This window comes from Lepidochelys kempii, chromosome 6 (assembly GCF_965140265.1).
Source record: "Lepidochelys kempii isolate rLepKem1 chromosome 6, rLepKem1.hap2, whole genome shotgun sequence".
NCBI classification, from domain to species: domain Eukaryota; kingdom Metazoa; phylum Chordata; order Testudines; family Cheloniidae; genus Lepidochelys; species Lepidochelys kempii.
In genome coordinates, this window is record NC_133261.1 from 67677778 (window position 1) to 67703734 (window position 25957).

Below are 25957 nucleotides of genomic sequence, written 5' to 3' on the forward strand. Positions count from 1 at the left end.
CAAGTGGTGGGCAGAGGGAGTTAGAGCAGGTCTCGGGGCACAGTGCAAGCAGAGCAGACTGGGGCCACTTCTGAGCATGGGCCCAGCTCCATGGAGTCACTGGAGCCATCGTAAACCCGGGACTGTCTGTTGGTGAGAGAGACATGTTTTTGAGCCACACAGAGTTCTTCTTCAGGTCTGGGAAAGGTACTCCCAGTGTCACAGCAAAATGCATGGTAGAACGGATTCTTCAGGATAAGTAGTTAGCACATATTGTAAAGGATCATTCAAGGTAGAGTGACCCATTAACCCCTCTGCAGTCTTAGGACATACCAGGTCCCCACAAACAATCGTAAGAGAAAAGAATTATCTGACTGGACACCACAGAGCGGACGAAACCATACTCTTGATTGTTACATTGATTGCTTCAGGAAAAAAAACAGACTCTGAAATCCTTAACAGACTTCACAGCCACCATAACCTCTCTGCCACCAAGAGGACAGCCATACAGTCCCTGAAATCTAACCATCACAAAATGGTCAAACCAGCAGACAAAGTTGGTGCCAGTGTAGTTTTCAATCGTGATGATCATGTTAATGAGGCCAACTGACTACTCTCAGACACTGCATACTATAAAGAACTCAAAGAAGATCCCACACCACAATTTTCCCAGGAATTTAAGGATATCATCAAATCCTTCTCCAAACAACTTGAAGAGAAACCCTACAAACATATCTTCCACAAACCCAGGACCTACTACATGTTTCCCAACATACACAAAGGAACCCAGGCAGACCCATCATATCTGGCCACGTCTGTAGGAGTATTGGGACTCATAAAAAACATCCTCAAACCACTCGCCATACAAAGGGACAGCTTCCTCCAGGACACAAGACTTCCCCCACATACTCTGCAACATTAACAGCCTCCTTCAGAATACCGTCCTCACCATCATGGATGTCACTTCCCTATACACCAACATCCCTCGCAATGATGACATAGCTGCCTGTCTGAAATACAAGATTACAAGATTAGGGCTAGTCTACACTATCACTTCAGTCAATGTAAATTACGTCTCTCAATGGTGTGAAAGTGACACCCCCCTGAACAACCTAAGTTACAGCAACTTAAAGTGGTGTCCACACCATGCTACGTTGGCGGGAGACTCTCTTCTGTGGAGGTGGAATAATTACGTTGACTGGAGAGCACTCTCCTGTTGGCATAACATGTCTTCACCAGATGTGCTAACAGCTGCATCAGTGCAGCTGTGCCAGTGTAGCACAATTGCATTGACGTGCCCTGAGAGATCCATCCCAAACACATCGTCAAACTCATCCATTTCATCTTCACCCATTATGTTACATTCAGCCACAAATGCTTTGTCCGTACCATGGGCACAGCCATTGGTACTAGGATGACTCTCCAATATGCCAACCTCTTCTTGACAAATTCACCACAAAACCAATGATATACTGGAGATACATCAATGATATTTTCATCCTCTGAACAGACGGTTTAAGCTCCCTCATAGATTTCTACCACAACGTTCTACAACTACCACCTGTCCATTAAACTCTCTTTGGAACACTCTCATACTAGCATCAACATCCTGGACACCACATTCTGCTTCAACAATGGTGTGACACTGCCTAGCAGGCTGCCAGCTCAAGCCAAGGCAGCAGGCTAACTCACTCACTTGCTAATAGAAACCAAAGAAATATTAAAAGGTCATAGGTGTTCAAGCCAATTCATTTGTTAGAATAGAACAAAGAGGGGTGTTATCACATTACATTTATATGGCATATGCCCTGATAATTACATTTGCTGTAAACTCTTGAAAACTAGTGAAATGCTATGTTGTTGTCATCACTCATCTAATATTTGATTTATATTGTAGTTAGTTAGCCCTAGATCAAATGGATGTATTAACATTTAGATGCAAGTTCCCTTAATATGTAAAACTTCATGAAGAACGAATGAAGGATTGTTTTTGGCTATCACGTTGTGTTTACAGTATGTTTACTCATTGGAGATTGGAGCCTTGGAAACGTAAATGAAAATGTTAACTTCAAAGCAAGGGCCATTAAGCAACAATGGACTCTGTCTGCATTTCCTAATCTTTGTCATCAAAAGACCCACGTGGGTCAAGACGCTTGTTAGCGTGTCTTCTGTGAGTGGAATCTATAAATACTGATTCAAGGGAATGATCCTGTATTTCTGGACTGATGAGTTCTGACAGGGTGAAATTCTGAGCAAGTGAACAGAGGTCCCCAAAGCTATTTTGGGCAACTCTGAGTGACTTATGGAAAACTAGCAGATACTACATCTCTGCTATCATTTGGACTACAAACTCTGACTCACCTGTTATGTATTTTAACTGCTTTAACCTCTCGATAACTCTAATTTCTTTTTCTTAGCTAATAAATTTTCAGTTAGTTTACTAAAGGATTAGCTATCCGCATTGTTTTTGGTGCGAGATCCAGAGCATCCATTGACCTGGGGTAAGTGACTGACCCTTTGCGGTTGAGAGTATCCTAATGTGTGGTGAATTCTGGTTTTAATAAACTGGACTTTGTGATGAAATGTTATCTGGGTGGTAAAGTAGGGGTTGGAGAGCATAAGGGAGACTGTCTGTGACTCCATGGTAAGGCTAATATAGTAATCCAGGAGTGCACAGTTGTTACTGGCTTGGTGAAATCTAATTATAGAATATACCACCAGTTTGGGATGTCTACCCTGTCTTCTGACAGTCTCACCTGAGATTGGCACTCTCAGCTGTGAGCCATACCAGACATCATGACAAATGGAACCCCACAGACAGCCCTATACAAGAAATCCATGGATCACCACTCCTACCTTCACAGATTCAGTAACCACTCTAAACACACCAAGATATGTTATCTACAGCCAAGTACTCCGATACCACAGAATATGCTCTGAAGAGAAAGTCTGGAATACACATCTTAAAACACTCAAAACTTCCTTCACCAAACAAGGACACTCCACCAGAGAAGTAGATCACATCATGGAATGGGCCACCCAAATACCTCAAGAGAACCTGCTTCAATACAACTGCTCATCTGACTGACTGCTCATCCCTAGTTGTCACCTATCACCCTACACTGGAACCCATATTAGGTATCATCGAATAACTGTAATCATTGGGGACCCATCCTGAACTCCTACTTCTGGACTTCAGACATGGCCCCCCAAATTCATAATCGGAAGCAAGCTGCCCACAGACAAGGACACACTAACTCAAAGCGGCACCATGCCCTGTCAGAACAATAGATGCAAAACCTGCAGACATATCTCCACTGCTACAATGATGAACACCCCTCACAACCCACCTTTCAAGATCTATGGATCCTACACGTGCCTGTCGCAACATTTGGTAAATACCCCAATAATACCTATGTGGGTGAAACCAGACACTTGCTATGTTATCAAATGAACTCTCACAGGTTGTTTTTGTCTTTTATCATTTTTCTATCAGCTGAGGATGAATACTTTTCACAAAGCGATTGCTCTGTCTCTGACCTATCAGTTCTCAGCCTCAAAGGAAGGTGGCACAACGTTTCCAAAAGATGAGTCTGGAAGCTTAAATTTATTACTCTGCTAGACACTAAAAATCATAGACTGAACACAGACACTGGATTTATGTCTTATTACAACAATCTGTAATCCACTAACCTTGTGTTTTTGTCCTATGACTGTAGAGGTGTTAATGGGCTACTCTACCTTGAATAGTTCCTTACACTATGTGCTAACTACCAATGATAAAGAATCTTTCCCCTTGCTTTTTGCTGTTATGCTGGGAGTGCATTTTGCAGACCTGAAGAAAAGCTCTATGGCTGAAAAGGTTCTCTCTCTCGGAAGTTGGTGCAATAAAACATATTACCTCACCCATCTATGTCTCTGTGCTTGACACACAAGGCATAGATTAAATAGTTGTTTGTTATGTTGGAGAATGCCAGATTGAAAAGCAGTGCAAATTTGGATGATTAGTGTTCATTTAGTCAGGTTCCAGTTTGTCATGAGGGAAGAGAATATAAAGTAACTCCTCACTTAACGTCATAGTTATGTTCCTGAAAAGTACGACTTTAAGCGAAAGGATGTTAAGCGAATCCAGTTTCCCCATAAGAATTAATGTAAATTGGGGGGGGGAGGGGGTTAGGTTCCAGAGAATTTTTTTGCCAGACAAAAGACATTATATACATACACAGTATAAGTTCTAAACAATTTAATATTTATACTCATAAATGATGATTGTGAAGCGTGGTTGAAGCGGTGTAGTCAGGGTGGAAGAGGGTGTATTGTCTAGCTGTTCCTCTTGCTGTTCTTGCTGCACTCTCCCAACTTGAAAAAACACATCTAGAGTGTTTTGCTTTCCTTTTTATTTCTTGGTAAATAAACCAACTCCACTAATCACTTTGGAGCTGCGTTCCCTGTCAGCATTGTCATCACTAAGGATTTGCAAGCCAGCTTCAATCATTTGGAAAGCTTCAGAAAGACGTTGGGAAGTCAAATTTTGATGGGTTGGTTATTCTTTTACTTCTTGGCCCTCTTCTTCCATTACTCTCATCACCTCTAGTTGCATCAGATTTTCATTGGTTAGCTCTTCTCTATGTGATTGCAGAAGTTGTGTAATGTCTGCTTCTTCCACCTCATCAAAACCAACTTTCTTAGCCAAGCCGAGGATATCTTTCTTCATAGGGGGGACAACATCTTTAAATCCTTTTAAGTCTTTGGCATATTCAGGCCATAACTTCCCCCATGCACCATTCATGCATGCCTGAGTAACTTCAGCCCAGGACACACCAATGTTGTTGATGCGCTTGAGGATGTGGTAGTCACGCCAAAATTACTGAATCATAGGTTTGCCTTCCCCATTGATGCCTCTGATGAGTTGGTTGAAAGTAAGGCATTAGTAATATGCCTTAAATGCAGCGATGGTTCCTTCATCCATGGATTGGATAAATGATGTGGTATTAGGTGGCAGAAAGACAACTTCAACATTTTTCACACAGGTCGTCTGAGTTGATTGGATGAGCCGGTGCATTATCAATAAGCAATAAAATCTTGAAATCAAGATTTTCCTTGGCACGGTATTTCTTCCATGCAGGGATGGCATAGAGAGTCAGCCATTCTGAAAAAATATCTCCAGTTATCCATGTCATCTTGGATCTCCAAATGATTGGAAGGTTTTCCTTTGAAAATCCCTTGAGAACTTGTGGTGTTTGGATTGGTATACAGTCAACGATTTCATCTTCATGTCTCCGGCAGAATTTCCACCTAGGCAATGTTAGGTTAGACAGTCTTCAGCTGCTTTAAATCCAGGTGCTGTCTTCTCCTCTCAGAAAATGTAAGTCTGCTCAGGCATCCTCTTCCAGGAGAGGCCTGTTTCATCGACATTGAAGACTTGCTTAGGGGAATAGCAGTCTTCCTCAATTATTTTCTTGAGATAGTTGGGGAATTTTTTAGCTGCTGCAGTATTGGCACTCGCAGCCTCACTGGACATCTTAATGTTATGCAGGTGGAAGTGCCTCTTGAACTGATCATACCATCCCCAACTTGCCGTGAACATCTGTCTGTGATCCTTCACCTTGGTCTCTCTTCAAATTGTCACATAAACTTTTTGCCTTAGTTTGTATCATCAGCAACTTAGAGGTATGTTCCGCTGATTTTGGTCCTCTGTCCACACTGAGAGAAGACACTCCATGTTTTCCAGCAAAATACTTCTTGATCAACTTATTATAGTAACACTATGGGGTTTAAACACCGAGCACTAGCCCTGATCTTGTTGGCATCACTCCGAATTGTTCTCACAGTGGTTGGAGTAAGACCTATAGTGATGCCAATGTCTACCGCACGCTCACCTGCATCAAAACGCCTTAAAATGTCTAATTTAGGAACCAAACTAATGGTTTTCCTGATTTTCTTACTGCTAGTAGTACTGCTACAGCTAGGCACTCCACTATCAGTTGCTGGGTTTTTTTTACTCATGATGCTGGGTGATGCTCCTTTGGATGGCACATGCTCGTGCTACTCTTCACTCCCTTCAGCCTGGAGTGGTTGGGGTCATGCAGCATCAATCAACTATTGAAAGGGAAAGAATTTGGAAAACCCATGTCATTCTCCATGGTAATCTGCTCCCCTACTGGAAGCTGTGTAGGGTGACCAGATGTCCAGATTTTATAGGGACAGTCCCGATATTTGGGGCTTTTTCTTATATAGGCTTGTATTACCCCTCCGCAAGTGCTCAGCGTAGCACCCTATTCCTGAGCAGGGAGGAGGGCAGCAGCTGGTCCATAAAGCGATGGTGAATCGCTGCGGGGTAGCATGCACGTGGAGTGTGTTTACAAACATACCCCACACAGGCACAGCCCGCTGCAGACAAGGAGGCTGAAGGTGCCACGGGGGGCAAGGAAGGGCCTTGAGCAGCAGCAGCGGCAGCTTCCCCCATTGCAACTCAGGTACAATATAAGCAGAGGTGCCAACTTTCCCGGGGGGTGCTCAACCTCAGGCTCTGCCCCAGGCCCGCCTCCATTCTACTCCTTCCCCTAAGACTCCACTCTCTCCCTGCCTCTTCCTCATCCCCTCCTCCAAGCATGTGGTGTCGTTGCTCCTCCCCCCTCCCCCCAGCCTCCTGAATGCCACAAAACTGCTGCAGCCAGGAGGCGTGGGGATGGAGGGAGGGGGAAAGTGCTGATGTGTGTGGGTGTGTGTGGAGGGAAGCTAATAGGGGGGCTGCTGGCTCACCCTGGTTCCAAGCCCCCACGAGGTTCCAGGCTGTTCAGAGACTCCTGCAAGCAGTGGTCAAAGCAGGTGGCCAAATGACGTTATAAGGGAGCATTGTGCAACTTTAAATGAGCATGTTCTCTAATAGAACAGCAAGTAATAACGTTAACCAGGAGGACGTTAAGTGAGGCATTACTGTACATCTAAGGTCCTACATAAATGTTAAGGATGTTATCTTGTGGAGAAAAGTAACACTGAACTTTAATAGGATGGTGGGTTTTAAAATGAAGATGTCGGAAACAAAAACAAATTAAAAATGGCAAATTAAACTTTATGCCTAAAAATAGTTTTCCCTCATAGTTGCTTAGTTTTCACTTTCTTGTGTCAATATCAATTTTCCATACATCATAGTCTTCCAGGATCTATAGGACCTCAATTTTTAATATGAAAAACTGGTGGAAATGTATCTTCTCTCCCCCATAATTCTGCCCCTTTTCCCTTTTTCTTTTTTAAAATGGGAGGCGGGGGAGGGGACCCATCTTACAGAGCTGCCTTTATAAAGCCAATATTTTCCTTTTTTGGAGGACACTATATTACATTTATTTACAGAATGCTAAATCGGAAAGTAGCCAAGGAAATAATTTCCATTGCAAACCAAGTATATTTTTATGTATCATCCTTGTAGAGATCAGCACAATTCTGAACTCTTTTATAACGTTTACTCATTGTTTCCCATTGACTACAGGGAACTTATGTGATAGTAGTTAGTTTGTTTTTATTGCAGGAATGAGCCTAGAATTTTTGAATTGAGCGCAAAAAAAAAAAAAAGTTGTGTGCAACAGTGGTTATGTATTTTCCTCAGAGGTACAGTCCAGTAATTTATAAAAGACTTCAGTAGTCCAAACAATTGGTTATAGCATACAAAAAGTGGTTCCCACATCAAATATATGTAAAGAATGGCATGTGTTATCCATTACGCTAGAAAGGAAATCTACCAGAGGCTCAGCTGTCTGATGGCATTCTGCTTCCAGCTGCTGCTTCTCTTGTGGTCCACACCCAGATTCCTTAGAAAGGTATTTGCGGTAATGGGCAAGATGAGTTTATTCTAAGCAGCTTGATTTGTGTAGAGAACCCAGATATTTCTTTCCAAACTATAATAGGTTTAGGATAGATCAGATTTTGAGTCTTAACTACACACCTTTGTAATGGACTGATTTTTTAAAAATAAAAATCTATCAGTCAGTTAATAATTGGACTAATGGAGTTGCCACCTGACTTGATTTTTCATGGGATAGTCCCAAGTTTTGACATGGCACTTTCATGTTCTACAAATAATACTTAAAGAATATTGCAAAGTTTTTAGAGTAGTTGGGATGCAGCATAGTGGCGTAGTGCTATGTAGACTATTTGGTGCAAAATTAAACAATTGAAATTTGCTTGCTCTTGGGTCCATGGAACTTCTATAAACATTCAAGTACATAAAGGGTTATTACAAGGAGGAGGGAGAAACATTGTTCTCAATATCTGAGGATAGGACAAGAACTAATGGTCTGAGATTGCAGCAAGGGAGGTTTAGATGGGCATAAGGAAAAATTTCATAACTCTGAGTGGTTAAGCACTGGAATAAATTGCCTAAGGAGGTTGTGGAATATCTGTCACCGGAGATTTTTAAGAGCAGGTTAGACAAACACCTGCCAGGGATGGTCTAGATAATACTTAGTCCTTCCATGAGTGCAGGAGACTGGACTAGATGACCTCTCGAGTTTCCTTCCAGTCCTATGATTCTGTGATTATGGCCACTGGGGCTCCTTGGGTCAACTGGCAGAGGGCCTCCCCACAGTGTAAGTCACATCAAACTTGACACAGTCATTGTTCCAACACACTATTGTCATAATACATACCTTACATAACTCCTTTGAGATATCATGACATGGTGACATGCTGGTCCTGGTGACATGCTGGTCCTGAAAATCATTGTGATGTATGTACAGGTTGCATACAAAGTTATGGTTGGGTGTGTTGGAAATGTGTTTTAAAACGTGTTTGGGATGCGGAGCATAAAGCTCAGCCTGCCCTAGACAAAAGAATGTATGTTTACCTGTCTGACTGGCTTGGTTATTGGCAGAGGAAATGGAAGTACATTTACCTATCCTATATACAAAGCCATCAAGCTGAACAAGCAGGGGGTAAAAACTGTTCAACAATCACACCAGGGGACAGAATCTACGTCCTAGAAAGCCTTCCTGGCTTTTGAGGCAGAGACAAGGAACTGTGAATAGTGTAAGGGGAGCTAAAAGACTTATTAGCCTATCACTGAGGGGGTGTTAGGGTATAACACCCTTTGAGCTTGCAAAAGCTGGATCCTCTTGACCTGAAAGGCAAGAGCTACTGGAATCTTGATGGAAGTGAGAAACTGCTAAGGCAAAGATTGTAGCTTGCTACAATTAAGTTTTAGTTACTAGGAATTGTGTTTTGTTTTGGTTGTAACCAGACCGGCCTTTTTTTATTCTTGCTTAGTATCACTTAAATCTGTTCTTTGTTGTTAAACTTCTTCTTTTATTACAAAACCATCTCAGTACTGTGTATTAAGGTGAAGTATCAGTCTTCAGCTAATCCAACAGGCTTTTGGGTCTGTTTCTTTGGCGGCAGCGAGCTTGGTCATTTTTGTGAATGTTACAGTGAGAGGAACTGGACACTGCAGAGAGGAACTCTGGAATTCACTAATTGTAAGCTGCAAGGCAAGATTTGGACTGGCAGAGTCCTGAAGAATTTGCTAGCATAAACAATCTGTGCTGTAGTAAAACTTTTTGCATTAATGTAATTTTTGTTCCTGAGTGATGCTACCTCTGACCTAAATTTTCTATTATATGCCCTGTGTGCAAAGCTATTAAAAAATGCTGATTCTCTATTTGCTGTCTTTCTCCTTTGTTGGCTCTTGGGGCAGTGTGTGTAAAATAGTTCATCCCACAAGATATGTGGATTAGTAGTCAACCCATTGACTACGATAGTGTGAACATTGACCGGGTAACGTTTCAGGGAGGAAATTTGCAGCAACATAACTTTTTCTTTCTCTTACAGTCTTTTGTGCACAATACATTTCAAATGCTGCCAATATACCAGTGCCACTTAATGAGTATCAACACACAAATTTAGAGTTGGTAATCAAGTTTTGGTAACTTTTTTTTACACATTTCAAAGCAATCAATAATGATTACCTTGAAATACTGCGAAGAAGTGAAATTTAAGTTGTGTCAGTTTTTGAGTGAAATCTGTTGCATTTTTTTAGGGCTGTTGATTAATTGCAGTTAACTTAAGTGATTAACTCAAAAATTAATTGTGATTAAAAAAATGAATCATGATTAATCACAGTTTTAATCGCACTGTTAAACAGTAGAATACCAATTTAAATATTTTAGGATGTTTTCCTACATTTTTAAATACATTGATTTCAGTTACAACACAGAATACAAAGTGTACAGTGCTCACTTAATATTATTTTTGATTACAAATATTTGCACTGTAAAAATGATAAAAGAAATAGTATTTTTCAGTTCCTCATACAAGTAGTGTAGTGCGATCTCTTTATTTGTGAAAGTGCAATTTACAGATGTGGATTTTTTTTTTGTTACATACCTGAACTCAAAAACAAAACAATGTAAAACTTTAAAGCCTACAAGTCCACTCAGTCCTCCTACTTGTTCAGCCAATTGCTAAGAGAAACAAGTTTGTTTACATTTACAGGAGATAATGCTGCCCACTTCTTATTTACGTCACCTGAAAATGAGAACAGGCATTTGCATGACACTTTTGTAGCCGGCATTGCAATGTATTTATGTGGCAGAAATGCTAAACATTCATATGCCCCTTCATGCTTCAGAGGACATGCTTCTATGCTGATGGTGCTCGTTAAAAAATAACTTGTTAATTACTTCGTGATTGAACTCCTTGGGGAAGAATTGTATGTCTTCTGCTCTGTTTTACCTGCATTCTGCCATATATTTCATGTTATAGCAGTCTCGGATGATGGCCCAGCACATGCTGTTCATTTTAATAACATGTTCACTGCAGATTTCACAAAACGTAAAGAAGGTACCAATGGAAGATTTCTAAAGATAGCTACAGCACTCGACCCAAGGTTTAAGAATCTGAAATGCCTTCCAAAATCTGAAAGGGATGAGGTTTGGAGCATGCTTTCAAAAGTCTTAAAAGAGCAACACACTGATCTGGAAACTACAGAACCTGAACCACCAAAAAAGAAAATCAACCTTCTGCTGGTAGCATTTGACTCAGATGATGAAAATGAACAAGCTTCAGTCTGCATTGCTTTGGATCGTTATCAAGCAGAAACAGTCTTCAGTATGGATGCATGTCCTCTGAAATGGTGGTTGAAGCATGAAGGGACATATAAATCTTTAACGCATCTGGCAGGTAAATATCTTGCAACACTGGCTACAACAGTGCCATGCGAATGCCTGTTTTCACTTTCAGGTGACATTGTAAACAAGAAGTGGGCAGCATTATCTCCTGCAAATGTAAACAAACTTGTTTGTCTGAGCGATTGGCTTACAAAGAAGTAGGACTGAATGGACTTGGGCTCTGAAGTTTTACATTGTTTTGTTTCTAAATGCAGTTGTTCTGTACTTAATTCTACATTTGTAAGTTCAACTTTCGTGTTAAAGTGATCGCACTACAGTACTTGTATTAGATGAATTGAAAAATACGATTTCTTTTGTATAGTTCAAATATTTGTAATAAAAATAAATGCAAAGTGAGCACTGTACACTTCATATTCTGTGTTGTAATTGAAAATAATATATTTGAAAATGAAGAAAATATCCAAAAATATTTAAATAAATGGTATTCTATTATTTAACAGTGTGATTAATCACGATTACTTTTTTTTAATCGCTTGACAACCCTAATTTTTTTCTTTGATTTTGCATCTCTCTAGTGAGGCACAATTTCTTAGAGGTTTTTATATAGTGAGATATAGTGACCCCCCACGCTAGCATACTCACACACAATAACTTTTGAAGAGATATCATTTAATTTATCATAGAAATGGGATGGTATTCCATATGTGAAAGTGCTTATGTGGAAGAATTCAGCTATTTTATACACTACATAATCATACCCTTGTTCTCACAGTTTTTAGCTGAAGTGTAGATTTCTTCCATTTGAGTATCTAAAGTAAATCAGAATCTTGGGTGTTCCTGACAGCTTTGACAGTTTCAAAGAATTAGCTTTGTTGAGGAAATGTCTTTTACAGGTTTTGGATTTAACTACTAAAGTAACTATATTAACAGATTTAGCATCTTTCCCCTACTTCTCCTGCTATACCAGTCATTGTGGAGCTTCATAATTAAACCAAACTAAGCTTCTGTTTCAACTTTCTTCTGGTGCTGTTGTCCAATACACATGGAATTTGTTAAGAGTACTTTTTATTGCCTGGAAAGGAATTGGATGGCTGCTACAGGCTGGGTGAAATACTTTGTATTGTCATGAACTTAATACCGTATCTGCTGAATAAATCACCTTACTGGTTTTTTTCCCCCTGATTTTTGTGCCATAAGCTAGCTGTGCTGGCTAGAGCAGAATGAATATATTCTGTGCTTAATTCACCTTTTGGTTGCAGTTCCATCTTGCTTTCCTGGTTACCCTGCGAACCTTATGTACTTTTTCCCCCATTTGCATTTTTAAACTTATTTTCTGCCTCTCCTTGTAAAGGTAATAGGAGTTTTTCTTATTACTTTTGTTGTTGGCTTCCCATAGGACCAATATTTCTTTGTATATTGACTGATTTTTGCCTAAATTACCAGGATGGTGGTGACTATTGCTTTGATTAGAAATATGCATCAGTGCTGATCTTTTCAGCCGCTGTTCTAGTAAATCTCATTTTTTGGTGTGTGAATCCAGCTGCTTATTCAGACCATCAACTCTCTAAACACTTTCCACCCTACATTTGTATGATTCTATATTAGAGAATCAAAGACTGGCAAGTCGAAGCACATAGATGTCCGTGACTCCCACTGACTTTGTTTACAGAGGTAAGAGTGCTCAGCACTTACGAAAATCAGACTTCAGGTGTCTCAAATTGGGCACCTGGGAAATTAGGAACACACAACTAGTGGCCACCTGTGAAAATTTTGGTTTAAGTGACTTAGCCAGAATTATATAAGAACTCTTATGGCAGAGATGGCCATTTCTCTTGGATGGCAATCTGTTTTAACCACCAAACCATCCTTTGTATTTGTGCAGCCCCCGCCTCATTCACTTCCAGCTTCCTAAACAAATGAGGCAGGGGTCCTGCAGACAACAGCCTCCTTCACCACACAACCCTGATTCATTCCTTGAACTCTGGTAAAGAGGGAGGGATCCTGAGCCCGCCATGCCCCATTGACCCCAGCCGGCCCCTCACTCCAGGGACTGACCCCCCCCACCTTTCTGTGCTTCATTGATCTGGGCTGGCCCCTCGCTCCATGGACACCCCTCCGTGCCTCAGCTGGCTCCTTGCTCTGGGGACATATCCCCCCGTTCTGTGCCCCAATGCTCCCAGCTGTCCCCTTGCTACGGGGACCAACCTCCCCACACTGTGCCCCAATGCTGCCGGCCGACCCCTCGCTCCGGGGACCAGCCCCTGCACACTCACCATGCCTCTGGCTGGCCACTCACTCCTGGGTCTACCTCCATCCCCCACACTCCCCATGTGCTGTGCTCCAGTGCCCTCAGCCAGCCCCTCGCTCTGGGGGAGCAGGGGCCCGGTGAGCTCAGCCTCCCTGCACAAGCTTCTCCTCCCTTGCTACATGCGGAGTCCCTATGGTAAAATCCACCCTCCCTTGCAAACAAGGGCACGCTCAGCTGAAGGGAGCCCACCTAGCTCAGCAAAAGGAGTTTAAAAGTTTAATCACACTGCTTAACAGTATGATTAAAACGGCAATTAAGCGTGATTAATTTTTTTAATCACTTGACAGCCCTATTTAGGAGCTCTTGTCATGAACCAAGACCCCATTGTACTGGGCTCTGTATACCCACAGAACAGAACGACTGCCCCAAACAGCTTACAATCTAAGTATAAGACTAGAGACAACAGATGGATACAGAAAGAGGGGAGTATAAGGAAACAATGAGACAATATTGGTTACCATGATAGTTACCTGTGTGCTGTGAATTTTGGGTGTGGTGGCACTCTAAAGTAAATCACTTTTTGTTTTGGGATTGTAGTGTTCATCAAACAAAATTTTACAAATATCAGCTAAGAGTTTACATTTAAAAACAGGAAAAACATTTGGCTTTAACTATTTAGGCTGAAATTGATATGCTGGGTTTCTGTCTCAGGCTGAAGGTTTTTTTGGAAAATTTAATCCAAAACAGTCGGCATTTCCAAGTACGAGGAAGGGAAAGATATGCTTCGCCCATTTAAAAAAAATACTGATATTTTCATTTAACAGCCCCAGTGCCCCCAGGCAGGATCAGGGGCTTGAAATTTGGTAGCGATGGTAGCCTTCATATTAGAGGTGTGCCTTTTGCCATCCATGTGAAAATTTCCCCAAATTTGGCCAAGTTATAGAACTTTGAAAAATTGCAGTTTATACTTGCTCACTAGAGTAATCCTATTTTAGCAACTAACCTCTCAGAAGATTCTGTCCTCACTGAGCATTCTTTATCCTCTCTGTTTCTAGTGCTGATCAGATTACGCCTCCACCATCCTTGCAGATTTATTGGACATACTCCTGTGTGTAAGTGTATGTCTCCACCATTCCAAGCACAGAGCTGGGACTGGAAGCCAGTGGAGTGAGAAAAGGAGCCTGGAACTTGGAGTTAGGGGGAGAGGAGTTTGGGACTGGGATGAGAAGTGTAAGGAGTGAAGATGGGATTGGTTAGGCAAAGAAAACGGGACTGGGACTGGGACCGGGGCTGGGGATTGGAGGCGGGAGGGGAAGAGGGAAGAGAGAGGAGCTGGACAGGGACATTTTGGGGGGGTGGGGGGGAGAGAATGGGCAGCAGAGACTGTGCCCACTAGAGAATACTCCCCTCTGCAGACTGGAATTGAATCCAAGATTCCTGAGTCTCCCCATTGCTCTTCTGTCATCAAATAGCTGTTGAATTCACTGGCAAGATGTGTTGTCTCATCCCCCTCTAGTCCTGGTCCACAAAGAAGATGACAACTTAGTATTGCTATCAGTTACTCCATTAGCTGAAATGCCCTGGGTCTGTGCAGTTGATCTATGGTTCCAATCTTGCTCATGAACCATATGAATATTAATATGATGCCACATATTGGAATTTCTGGGTTTTTTTTTTCAGTTTGTTTTTCTAAAAGAGCTAAGAAATTACAATGAGGTTGCCAGTGCACATACATTATGGCAGTCTTTATCTATAAAATCACACACTATTTTTGAGTGCTTGACTTTGCAACTGTAATGTTCTTTTAACTTAGTTTTTGTGGGTATGATTTAGGTTTAAATAGCCCAATACTCTTCACATCATCCCAGGAAGGGAGCCCCAAGTTGCTCCTCAAGTCTGACTCCTGCTGCCTCCTTCTCAGCCCCCCCACATTCAGTATAATGAAAGTTCCAGTAAGACTGCACAGTCCATTAATTTTAGTGTTACATTGTACAATATACAATTAGATCACCCATTAGGATCAGATTCAAGAAAAAAAAATTATGTCTGGGCACATACATTGTGAGTAAAAGCCTATACAGGGCCCGGGAATCTATGGAAGAATTATTTTTCTTCAGGTCAAATTATATGTGGTTCTGTGAATTCAAATATAAAACCTTACAGATTTTTAGATAAACAGAAATGCAGATATGTTTTTTGTACATTCCATTTTGGAATGAGAGAATTTCTTAAAGAAACATTCTTTAGAAGTGCCTAAATGAGCAATTAGGAATCTGTTAAATTCCTAACTGCTGAATTTAGGGAATAATACCCATATTAAATTATAAAAATTATATCTGGGTTTGTTAAAAACAGTGTTTTGAACTGGTGGCGACTGCTTTGCTGCTGCTGTTGCTGTTGTTTTTCATCTGTTATAGTTGCATTTATAGTGGCCGTTATTTCTGCTTCAAAAATAAGTGAACAGCATTTAATGAATTAAATGTACTTGCACAGAGCAAAGACAAGTGCTTTATTTGATACTTATATGGACAAGAACCAGGGTACCAGACCTTTTAAGACATTCCTATTAGGACTGTAGGTTTGGAACCTGAAAATGTTCTACAAATGAGCAAATGCCAAAACATGCATCACTTAATTGCTTAAATCAAATCCATCAGTTCTTGTTCCTGCCCCACATCCTGTCAGTCAATGAAATCTAAAAATTCTTTCCTCTCTCTTTGATTCCCCTAGCCCTCCTCGGTCTCTGTTTCTCCTTTTGCTATTCATGTTTCCCTGTCTTCCCTGGGACATTCCCTTCCAAAGCTCTGGAGGGGCCAAGGGGATTTCTCCTCTCCCCTGCCCTATGTTATGTGCTGGGAAGTCACCGGAATCTTGCTTCTTTCCTAACCAGCTGTGGAGATTTTTCCTACACTACTCCTACTGCAGGTTGAAGCGGGTATTTCTACACTGCATCTGGGGGCGTTTCTGCCAGCCCAGGTATGTAGGTGTGCACTAGCGGTGCTCAAGCTGGCATGGTAAAAGCAGCAATGTGAATTTTTGAAGTTGGTCAGAAGTTTGGACTTTAAAATCCATCTGGTCCCCTAGACCACATCAGAATGTGTACGTTGCTGTGTTTAGAGAGCTAGCTTGAGCCCGGCTAGAGTGAGCCTGTCTACCCAGGCTGGAAGACTCGCTCCCAGCACCAGTGTAGATATAGCCTGAGAAGCTGCATGAGAAGCAGGAGATTGGGGAACCATTTGGGAGTCCAGTAGAGAGGGCACACGAAATTGGGAACTGTATGGAGAAACTAAACAGGTATACCAAGGCCATCAACTCCCAGTTGGTCTGAGCAGCCATTACTGATTCATGCTGGAGAATGAGAAATTCCTGCCTTCCCTCTGAGCTTTGAGGCTCATTCTACAAAATCATTTCCATTTCTTGGTAGTGAGGAATTGAACTTTTCAGAATTGTGAGTTGTATGAGTCAACTTTTACAGCCACTTCATCTCTTTGCCTCTGTTTTTCCATCTGTAAAATCAAAATGTTTACCTCCATCTTGGGGTGTTGTGATGTTTAATATTTATATAGTATTCCCTCCCATTCCATTTGAACCCACAATGAAGAAAAACAAAAAGAATGAAATCTAACTGAATTTACAGAAGAACTTGCTGCTGTTTTCTCCATTTGTTCCTGCCTCTCTAGACATTTTTAGTTACCATAACAACACAAGGTAGTTTGTTAAATGCTTCAGTTTCGTATTTTAGTTTCTCTGCTGCTAAGGAGATAGTCTCCCCCTCCCCCTTTCCTCTTTATGTTTAACAGCTCATAATATGCAAAATAATAGATGTTCTAACTTAGGATAAAATGTGATCATTCTAATAGCTAGCAGACCTGTGAAACTTTAAACTGCAAAACATAAGGAAATACTTCAATGTAGGTTCTCCCTTTTGTCTTTAAATCACCAAATGAATTGGGGTGTATTGTTTTAGTATGTAAATCTGTGTTGAGGCCAAAAATATTTCTTCATTAAATTGCCCCAGATTTGGTATTTTAATCCTTTTTTAATATAGCTTAAAAGCCTCAGTACACTTGAGACTTTGTCAAAAATTCAAAGATTTGATAACATTGCAATATCTTACCCTTCAAATACTTATATTGCACTGTCTCTTTTAGCAATCAGAATTATAGTGCAGATCCATTGTTCTAAAATATTTATCCAAAATAGTTGGGAAAGAGGGATTTCTAAGTGAACATGTTCTTCTACCTCTCTGTGCATGCTATCTCCTTGGGCCTTTTAGCTCTTTGGATAGGAACTGTCTGAATAATTGTATTGTACAGCAGGGAACACGTGGGTGTTTGTATCTTGAACTGTGTGTTTGGCAACCCTTTGTGTGTGTGAAGGGAACAAACGAATGTGTACCAAACTTTTGTTTGTAGTGGATTGTTCTATAGTGGTTAGTGCTGAGCAGCTGAATGTGATGGTAGGAAATGAGCATGTTTGCTTTGTATGGTTTTATCATGAATGGAGCTCTGTATTTGGCTTAAATTCAAATTTCTAGAAAGGACATAGCTCAAGCCAAAATGCTAAGTTATTACTGTATAAAAGAAAGCAAACACTGCTCTTTGATTTATGCAGTATACTGAAACAGAGGGAGCCTAGAATTCATGCAGCAAACTGATGACTTAATAAATGCAATTAACATTGGGTTAAGTTATTTGATTCTTATCTTCCAAAACTGAAATTAATGCTTTGTATATAAAGGTATCTACTCCCTTGAACACATTCTGAAAATCTAATAATGCCATGTTGACTATGTGGAAGTTGCAATACTTACGGAAAAACAGGTTTCCTTTACTCGTAAATGTGTAAAATGTCTGTCACAAGTGTTAACAAAAAATGCTTTGTTTTATCAAGTAACAAACCACTGATCAGAGCTAAACAAGCATAATGTCATGTTTTCTCTGAAATTAACATGTCATCCCTTTATGGGATTCCGACATTCTCTCATTGGATTCAAAATTTGTGATCAAAGAATATTCCAGGACTGTTCTATATGTAAAACATAACAAAAGGATTAAAATATCTATTTTTGCACAGAACTTATCAAGGACATTGTTAATCTAGCCTTTTCAACTTATTTTTTGGTTTTAAGAATGGTTATTTCAGTATGTTTTATAGTTCTTGATACCGTAATTGAAATTACCACGACTCCTATTTTCAACTGTAACCTCCTCAATGATATTTTAATTCATGCTGAATAGACGAGCAGACTCCTCTTTGCCAACAGACAGCTGCATATTAACGCCTAGGTCGGCAAATTTGCAGGGGCGGCAAATTTATAATAGCAGCCAGAGGCTGCTTCCCCTGGCACCGGTTCGTGCCCTCTGCTCCAGGCCCTGCCCCAACTCCACCCCTTCCCCACCCCCTCCCTGCCCCTATTGGTCCCCTTCCCCAAATCCCTGCCCCGGCCCTGCCGCCTCTCCTGAGCGCACCACGTTCCCCCTTTTCCCCCCCTCTTTCGTGAACCTGTTTCGCGCACAAGCACTGGCAGGGAGCGAGGAGAAGCAGGACCCGGCGGTGCGCTCAGGGGAGGAGGCGGAGCAGAGGTGAGCTGGGGTGGGAGGGCAATTATTTCAGGGCGTAGGGGCGGCAAAATCATTAATCCGCCACTGCCAAGAGACATTAACATGACACTACTGCAGTTTATTTGGTAGTGCTTACATAAAAATAAATGCTGAGGTATAAATAAATGCCTAATAGGTTTCTGTGGGATTGAAACACAAATAAATATCCTCTTCGTAAGATGCCTTCATCTTTTATTTGAGGTTTGTCCTTGATGAATGATCATATCTCAGGATATTCATGGGCATAATTATCATGTCTCCAAAATCATTTTTTGTTTTTACATGCAGTTCTTCCAGTTGTAAATATTTAAAACAAAGACGCATTTGGAAGAAATATTTGATGAGTATGAGGAGAATCAAAAGGTGCTAGACAAAATATCACTTTAAAAAAAGATGGTTTTTCTCATGTGTTAACTTATACATACCCAGAGTTCAAAATCTTTTCTTTACAAGCCATGGTTTAAAAAAAAAAAAAAAAAGGCACTCCTATAATATACTCATCTCAGCCTCAGCTGTTCAGTGACAGGCAAGAGAACTTGGGCTGGATTAAATAGAGTACAAGAAAAAATTTTCTACAATGCCACATTTTCCTTTGTTTTTATTGTCTAAAATATGTAATCATTTCATAAAAGGGGATAGTACATGTCTGTACTTAAGTTAGTTTAAAGAAACAAGAGATGCGGGAAGAACAGAATATGAACAAAAGCAGGATGGGGGGAGATTATAAATTTCTGTACAGACAACAGTTATGAAGTGCTTAATTTTTTTTACCCTTCTCTACTCACGTGTAAGTTTGTACTGAAATATTTTTTCCTACTAAGGAAACCTTTTCTGATTCTAGGATTGTCAGTGTAATATAATACAATAATAATAAACATGCAGAAATGCAGCATCAACAGTTACTAAAGTACATCATTCTGAGTGAAATCCAGGTCCCATTGATGTGAGTGACAAAATTCCCAGTAACTGCCGTGGAGCCAGGATTTCACCTATTGTATTCCAAACTCTCTTTGCTTCTACATCAGGCTACCACCGACTATCTGCAATCAGGTTTCCCATCCTCCCCCTCTTCTACAAAATCCTGTATTCTATACAAGTCCTGCATCTTGACAGGGGGTTAGACTAGATGACCCTTGCGGTCCCTTCTAGCCCTGTGATTCTTATACTAGCTTCCCTGTCTAGAACCAGGATCTTCTGTGTTCCCCATACTTGCTCTGCACTCTCCTAGTAAAATCAGGTTCCCCTTGAATCACTACAATATTTTTCTCTCTTATCAGCCCTCTGACTAGTTTCTGCCTCCCTTCACTCAAAGTCCGCTTTCCAAACTATTTGCTGCTATTTTCTCATTATAAAGGTGCCTACAATCCATCTGAGGTAGTTGGTGTGTAGTTGGGGGGAGATTGGAAGTATTTTGTTGCTGCTTTTTTATAGCAGTTCATGCTGCTCCAAGTGCTTGTCTATGCCTGTACACGAACGCAAGAAGCCTGGGAAACAAGCGGGAAGAATTGGAAGTCCTGGCACAGTCAAGAAACTATGGTGTGATTGGAATGAGAGACTTGGTGGGGTAACTGACGTGACTGGAGCACTGTCATGGATGGGTATAAACTGTTCAGGAAGGACAGGCGGGGGAGAAAAGGTGGAGTAGTTGCACTGTATGTAAGGGAGCAGTATGATTGCTCAGAGCTCCAATATGAAACTGGAGAAAAGCCTGTTGAGAATCTTTGGGTTAAGTTTAGAGGCTAGAGCAGCAGGGTGATGTCCTGGTGGGCATCTGCTATAGACCACCAGATAGGGTGACCAGATAGCAAGTGTGAAAAATCGGGAAGGGGGTGGGGGGTAATAAGTGCCTATATAAGAAAAAGCCCCAAATATTGGGACTGTCCCTGTAAAATCGGGACATCTGGTCACCCTACCACCAGACCAGGAGGATGAGGTAGATGAGGCTTTCTTCGGACAACTAACAGAAGTTTCCAGATCACAGGCCTTGGTTCTCATAGGGGACTTCAATCACCTTGACATGTGCTGGGAGAGCAATACAGCAGTGCACAACCAATCTAGGAAGTTTTTGGAGAGTGTTGCGGACAACTTCCTGGTGCAAGTGCTGGAGGAACCAACTAGGGGCTCTATGCCTCTTGACCTGCTGCTCACAAACAAGAATTGGTAGGGGAAGTAGAAGTGGGTGGCAACCAGGGCAGCAGTGACCATGAGATGGTCTAGTTCAGGATCCTGATGAAAGAAAGGAGAACAGCAGAATACGGATCCTGGATTTCAGAAAAACAGACTTTGACTCCCTCAGAGAACTGATGGGCAAGATCCCTTGGGAGGCTAATATTAGGGGGAAAGGAATCCAGGAGAGCTGCATGTATTTTAAAAAAGCCTTACTGACGGCGCAGGAACAAACCATCTCGATGTGCAGAAAGAATAGCAAATATAGCAGGCGACCAGCTTGCCTTAATAAATAAACCTTCAGTGAGCTTAAACACAAAACGGAAACTTGCAAGAAGTGGAAATTTGGACAGATGAATAGGGAGGAGTGTAAAAATATTGCTCGAGCATACAAGGGTGTAATCAGGAAGATCAATTGGAGTTGCAGCGAGCAAGGGATGTGAAGGATAACAAGAAGGGTATGTTAGCAACAAGAAGGTGGTCAGGGAAAGTGTGGAACCCTTACTGAATGGGGGAAGCACTCTAGTGACTGATGTGGATAAAGCTGAAGTACTCAATGGGTTTTTTTGCCTCGGTCTTCACAGACAAGGTCAGCTCCCAGACTGCTGCACTGGGCAGCACAGTATGGGGAGGAGGTGAGCAGCCCTCAATGGTGAAAGAACAGATTAAGGACTATTTACAAAAGCTGGACATGCACAAGCCCATGGGGCCGGATCTAATGCATCCGAGGGTGATGACTGATGTGATTGCAGAGCCATTGGCCATTATTTTTGAAAACTCTTGATGATCGGGTGAGGTCCCAGATGATTGGAAAAAGGCAAATGTAGTGCCCATCTGTAAAAAAGGAAAGTAGAAGAATCTGGGGAACTACAGACCAGTCAGCCTCACCTCTGTCCCCGGAAAAATCATGGAGCAGGTCCTCAAGGAATCCATTTTGAAGTACGTGTAGGAGAGGAAGGTGATCAGGAACAATCAACATGGATTCACCAAGGGCAAGTCATGCCTGACCAACCTGATTGCCTTCTATGATGAGATAACTGTCTCTTTGGACATGGGGAAAGCGGTGGACATAATATATCTTGACTTTAGCAAAGCTTTTGATATGGTCTCCCACAATATTCTTGCCAGCAAGTTAAAAAAGTATGGATTGGATGAATGGACTATAAGGATAGAAAGCTGGCTAGATCGTCTGGCTTGACAGGTAGTGATCAACAGCTCGATTTCTAGTTAGCAGCCGGTATCAAGTGGAGTGCCCTAGGGGTCTGTCCTGGGGCTGATTTTGTTCAACATCTTCATTAATGATCTGGATGATGGGATGGATTGCACGCTCAGCAAGTTTGTGGCTGACACTAAGCCGGGGGGAGAGGTAGATACACTGGAGGGTAGGGATAGGATCCAGAGTAACCTAGACAAATTGGGGGATTGGGCTAAAAGAAATCTAATGAGGTTCAAGAAGGACAAGTGCAGAGTCCTGCACTTAGGACAGAAGAATCCCATGCATTGCTACAGGCTGGGACCGACTGGCTAAGTGGCAGTTCTGCAAAAAGGACCTGGGAATTACAGTGGACGATAAGCTGGGTATGAGTCAACAGTGTGCCCTTGTTGCCAAGAAGGCTAATGGCATGTTGGGCTGCATTAGTAGGAGCACTGCCAGCAGATCGAGGGAGGTGATTATTCCCCTCTATTCGGTACTGATGAGGCCACATCTGGAGTATTGCATCCAGTTTTGGGCCCCCCACTACAGAAAGGATGTGGACAAATTGGAGAGAATCCAGCGGAGGGCAACAAAAATAATTAGGGGGCTGGGGCACATGACTTATGAGGAGAGGCTGGGGGAACTGAGCTTATTTAGTCTGGAGAAGAGAAGAGTGGGGGAATTTGGTAGCAATCTTCAACTACCTGAAGGGGGGTTCCAGAGAGGAGGGGGCTAGGTCTAGGTTGGATATTAGGAAAAACTATTTCACTAGGAGGGTGGAGAAGCACTGAAATGAGTTACCTAGGGAAGTGGTGGAATTTCCATCCTTAGAGGTTTTTGGGCCCGTCTTGACAAAGCCTTGGCTGGGATGATTCAGTTGGGGTTGGTCCTGCTTTAGCAGGGGATTGGACTAGATAACTTCTTGAGGTCTCTTCCAACCCTAATCTTCGGTGATTCGATGTGTTTTCGTTAACTATTTTTGTTTAAAGGTTTATCTCTACATATAGTCGTCTTCTCTTAGGAATTAGCATCAGGAAGTACTTATGAATTTCTGCCTATACCACGTGCAATTTGTAATAGTAATTTTTTTTTAAATATTCCTTTTTAAAACAACCCATTTTGTTGTATAAAGTAGCTGGCTCATTGTGTTTTAAACATTTCCACCATCCTCTCTGTCCCCCAAGTGGCTTAAAGATTTTTATGCTTCCATGGAAAAAGAGAGAAGCTTGACAGTCTTTTTCTTCTTTTAACTTCATCAATAATCCTGTTTACAAGATGTCAATTGATGTATTTGTCAATATTATATATTTTCTTCCTGATATTTTTAATGGTCATATTCTGCTTTTTTCCCAGGTCATACAATTCATTGTATGGATGCTGAAGCTACGTTATGTGTATTGGCCAACATGCCATGAAATTATAGTAAGTTTTTTGCTTTTTCCTTAAATCCACTTTTTTGTAAGGTTTTTTTCAGGTGCTAAACAAAGGCCTGTGATACTTATGTAGAATCATTTTGCTCTATGTTAAGTGAGAAGCTATACTACAGTATTCTAAAATACCAAGCTGTTGAAATGGAAAACAAAAATAGCATTTTGTGCCATCCATTTAAACATAAATGTGTTCAACTAGATTGGTTAAGTTTAAATCTGGACCTTCAAAGTAAAATCTGGACATTAGCACACCACAAAGTTGATTAATTTCACCTTCTGTCAAATTGTGCATTGCTTAGGCAGTTTACTGTAAATGCTAATCTCCATTTTATTTTTAGCTAACTATTAGTCTCTCAGGGGGGAATGTGGGAGTAATTGTCAAAGCTTAGCAAAGGATTACTATTAAACCGAACTGCCAAAGCAGGTTTTGGGAGGGATCCACTTCACTCTTAATAGTTAGCAGCTAGTGGTTCTACATTTTAAAGATGTGTGAATAAAGCAGCCCTGTCATGAAGAGATTTATTAAAATCTTCCTTTTCTTTTGACATCATTTGTTTGTGGGTTTTTTGACAAGTATCTGTTTCTGTGTCTTTGCTCTGTTGTGAGTGCATGTGAATTTGTATTCTGTACTTCCTGTCCTCTGTTCTGCATTTGACATTTCAATGTTTATATTTTTGTGTCTTTAAACAAAATTCTTCATAACTAGTATGGGGAGGTGTATTAGTGAGGAGGGTGCAAGGACGAGGGGCTATGGAAGTTGGGCATTGGAGCTGAGCTGGTTTTGAGCAACAGTGGCCAGTAGTGTAGGAAGAAAAGGAGTACTTGTGGCACCTTAGAGACTAACCAATTTATTTGAGCATGAGCTTTCATGAGCTACAGCTCACTTCATCGGATGTAGTGTAGGGAGGCAGGTGTGTAGGGAATGAGGAGACAGCTTAGCTTCCTCAGCTCCCTGAATGTCCCTGAATCTTTTCTGCATATCCTCCTTCCTCTGCTCTCTTACATGCCAATCCAATCAGTTGCCCTAAATCCATGAAATGTAGGGCTTGTCTCTGCTGCACTCAGTACGGACTATGGAGGTGTGAACTGAAGAGCACGTCAAAGTGTTGCGCTGTAGCTGCACCACATGGACACTGCTGATGCAAACTAGAAGGTACCCAGTTTGTGTTATTGTGGTCTGGTTCAAGGGCTAGGTTAATGTAAACAGGGTACCTTCTAGTTTTGTGCCAGCAGCGTTCACATGGGGAAGCTACAGTGCAACACTTTGTGCTCTTCAGTTCACATTTCCGCAGTCTGCACTGAAATGTGGGGTAGACGTAGCCATAGACACCTTAAGTCATTTTAAATTCGTTTGAAAATGTTACCTTACAGATTTAACAGAAATTAGGTTGTCTAGTGCTGAGACAATGAAGTTGATCAACCTTCCTTGGCTCATTGCCTGTGGAGTCCAATTCAAATTCATTTTTTTCCCCAAAGAAAAATCTTCCAGGACAGAATGCAGGTTTCAGTTTTTAATTACAGATCCTTCCTTCAACTTGGTCACATGCGCACATGCAAGTGTAAATCTTGCCAGTATGTAGCAAAAAGGCTATTATATTTGGCAGGGAACCCTTAAAAGTGAGTTTATGGATTCTTCCCTCTCCTGTTCCCTCAAAGAACATCCTTATATAGAGGTAGACTGATACATGTGAGTGTTCAAAAGGTCAATAGGTTTTTTGGGGTGAGAGGATGTGAGCTAATTAGAATTGATGCTCTCTTTCTGCAGATCACAATTGCCATTGACTTAAGTAAACGAAGAGCGGCTGACACAGATCCATCAACTTCTCTACTGAATAAGTTGGCTTGCTACATGGTCTAGATAACCTTTCTTGCAAAGTATCTAAACCAACTCAAAAGGTTTGTAAATCTCTCTAGGCCATTTCTAGCACATATCCCCACTTCTAATTCAAGGTAATCAGAAAAGGCATTCTTATAATTTGTGCTTACATAACTTTTTCCACTAGTATTACTTAAGTGCTCTCTCCACATTTTAATGTATTTCCCCTTTTGGGTCAGATAAAAGGAATAAAAACACAACAGCTATTCGTTCTTTTTTAATCAATCAGGCTAGTTCTCCTGACAATTGCAGAATGCTTTTGATAAATTCTGACGTTGCTGTATTTTGTGTTGTCCTTCTTACCAGACAGCAGGATAGTGAAGAACATTGAGGGCTATGTAAT

General features: G+C 41.3%; 1 protein-coding gene across 11 annotated transcripts in view; it reads left to right on the plus strand.

Moving 5' to 3' along the window:
- The window catches only part of SIPA1L1 (signal induced proliferation associated 1 like 1), a 381605-nt gene that overhangs the window by 184202 nt on the left and 171446 nt on the right, over positions 1–25957 (plus strand). For 10 of the 11 annotated variants that reach the window (XM_073348513.1, XM_073348511.1, XM_073348520.1 and 7 more), the window contains 2 exons: positions 23662–23730; positions 25504–25634. The exons of the other annotated variant lie outside the window; for it this stretch is intronic. The gene's annotated coding sequence lies outside the window, so the exon portion shown is untranslated. The remainder of the gene's footprint in view (positions 1–23661; positions 23731–25503; positions 25635–25957) is intronic. 11 annotated transcript variants of the gene reach the window in all.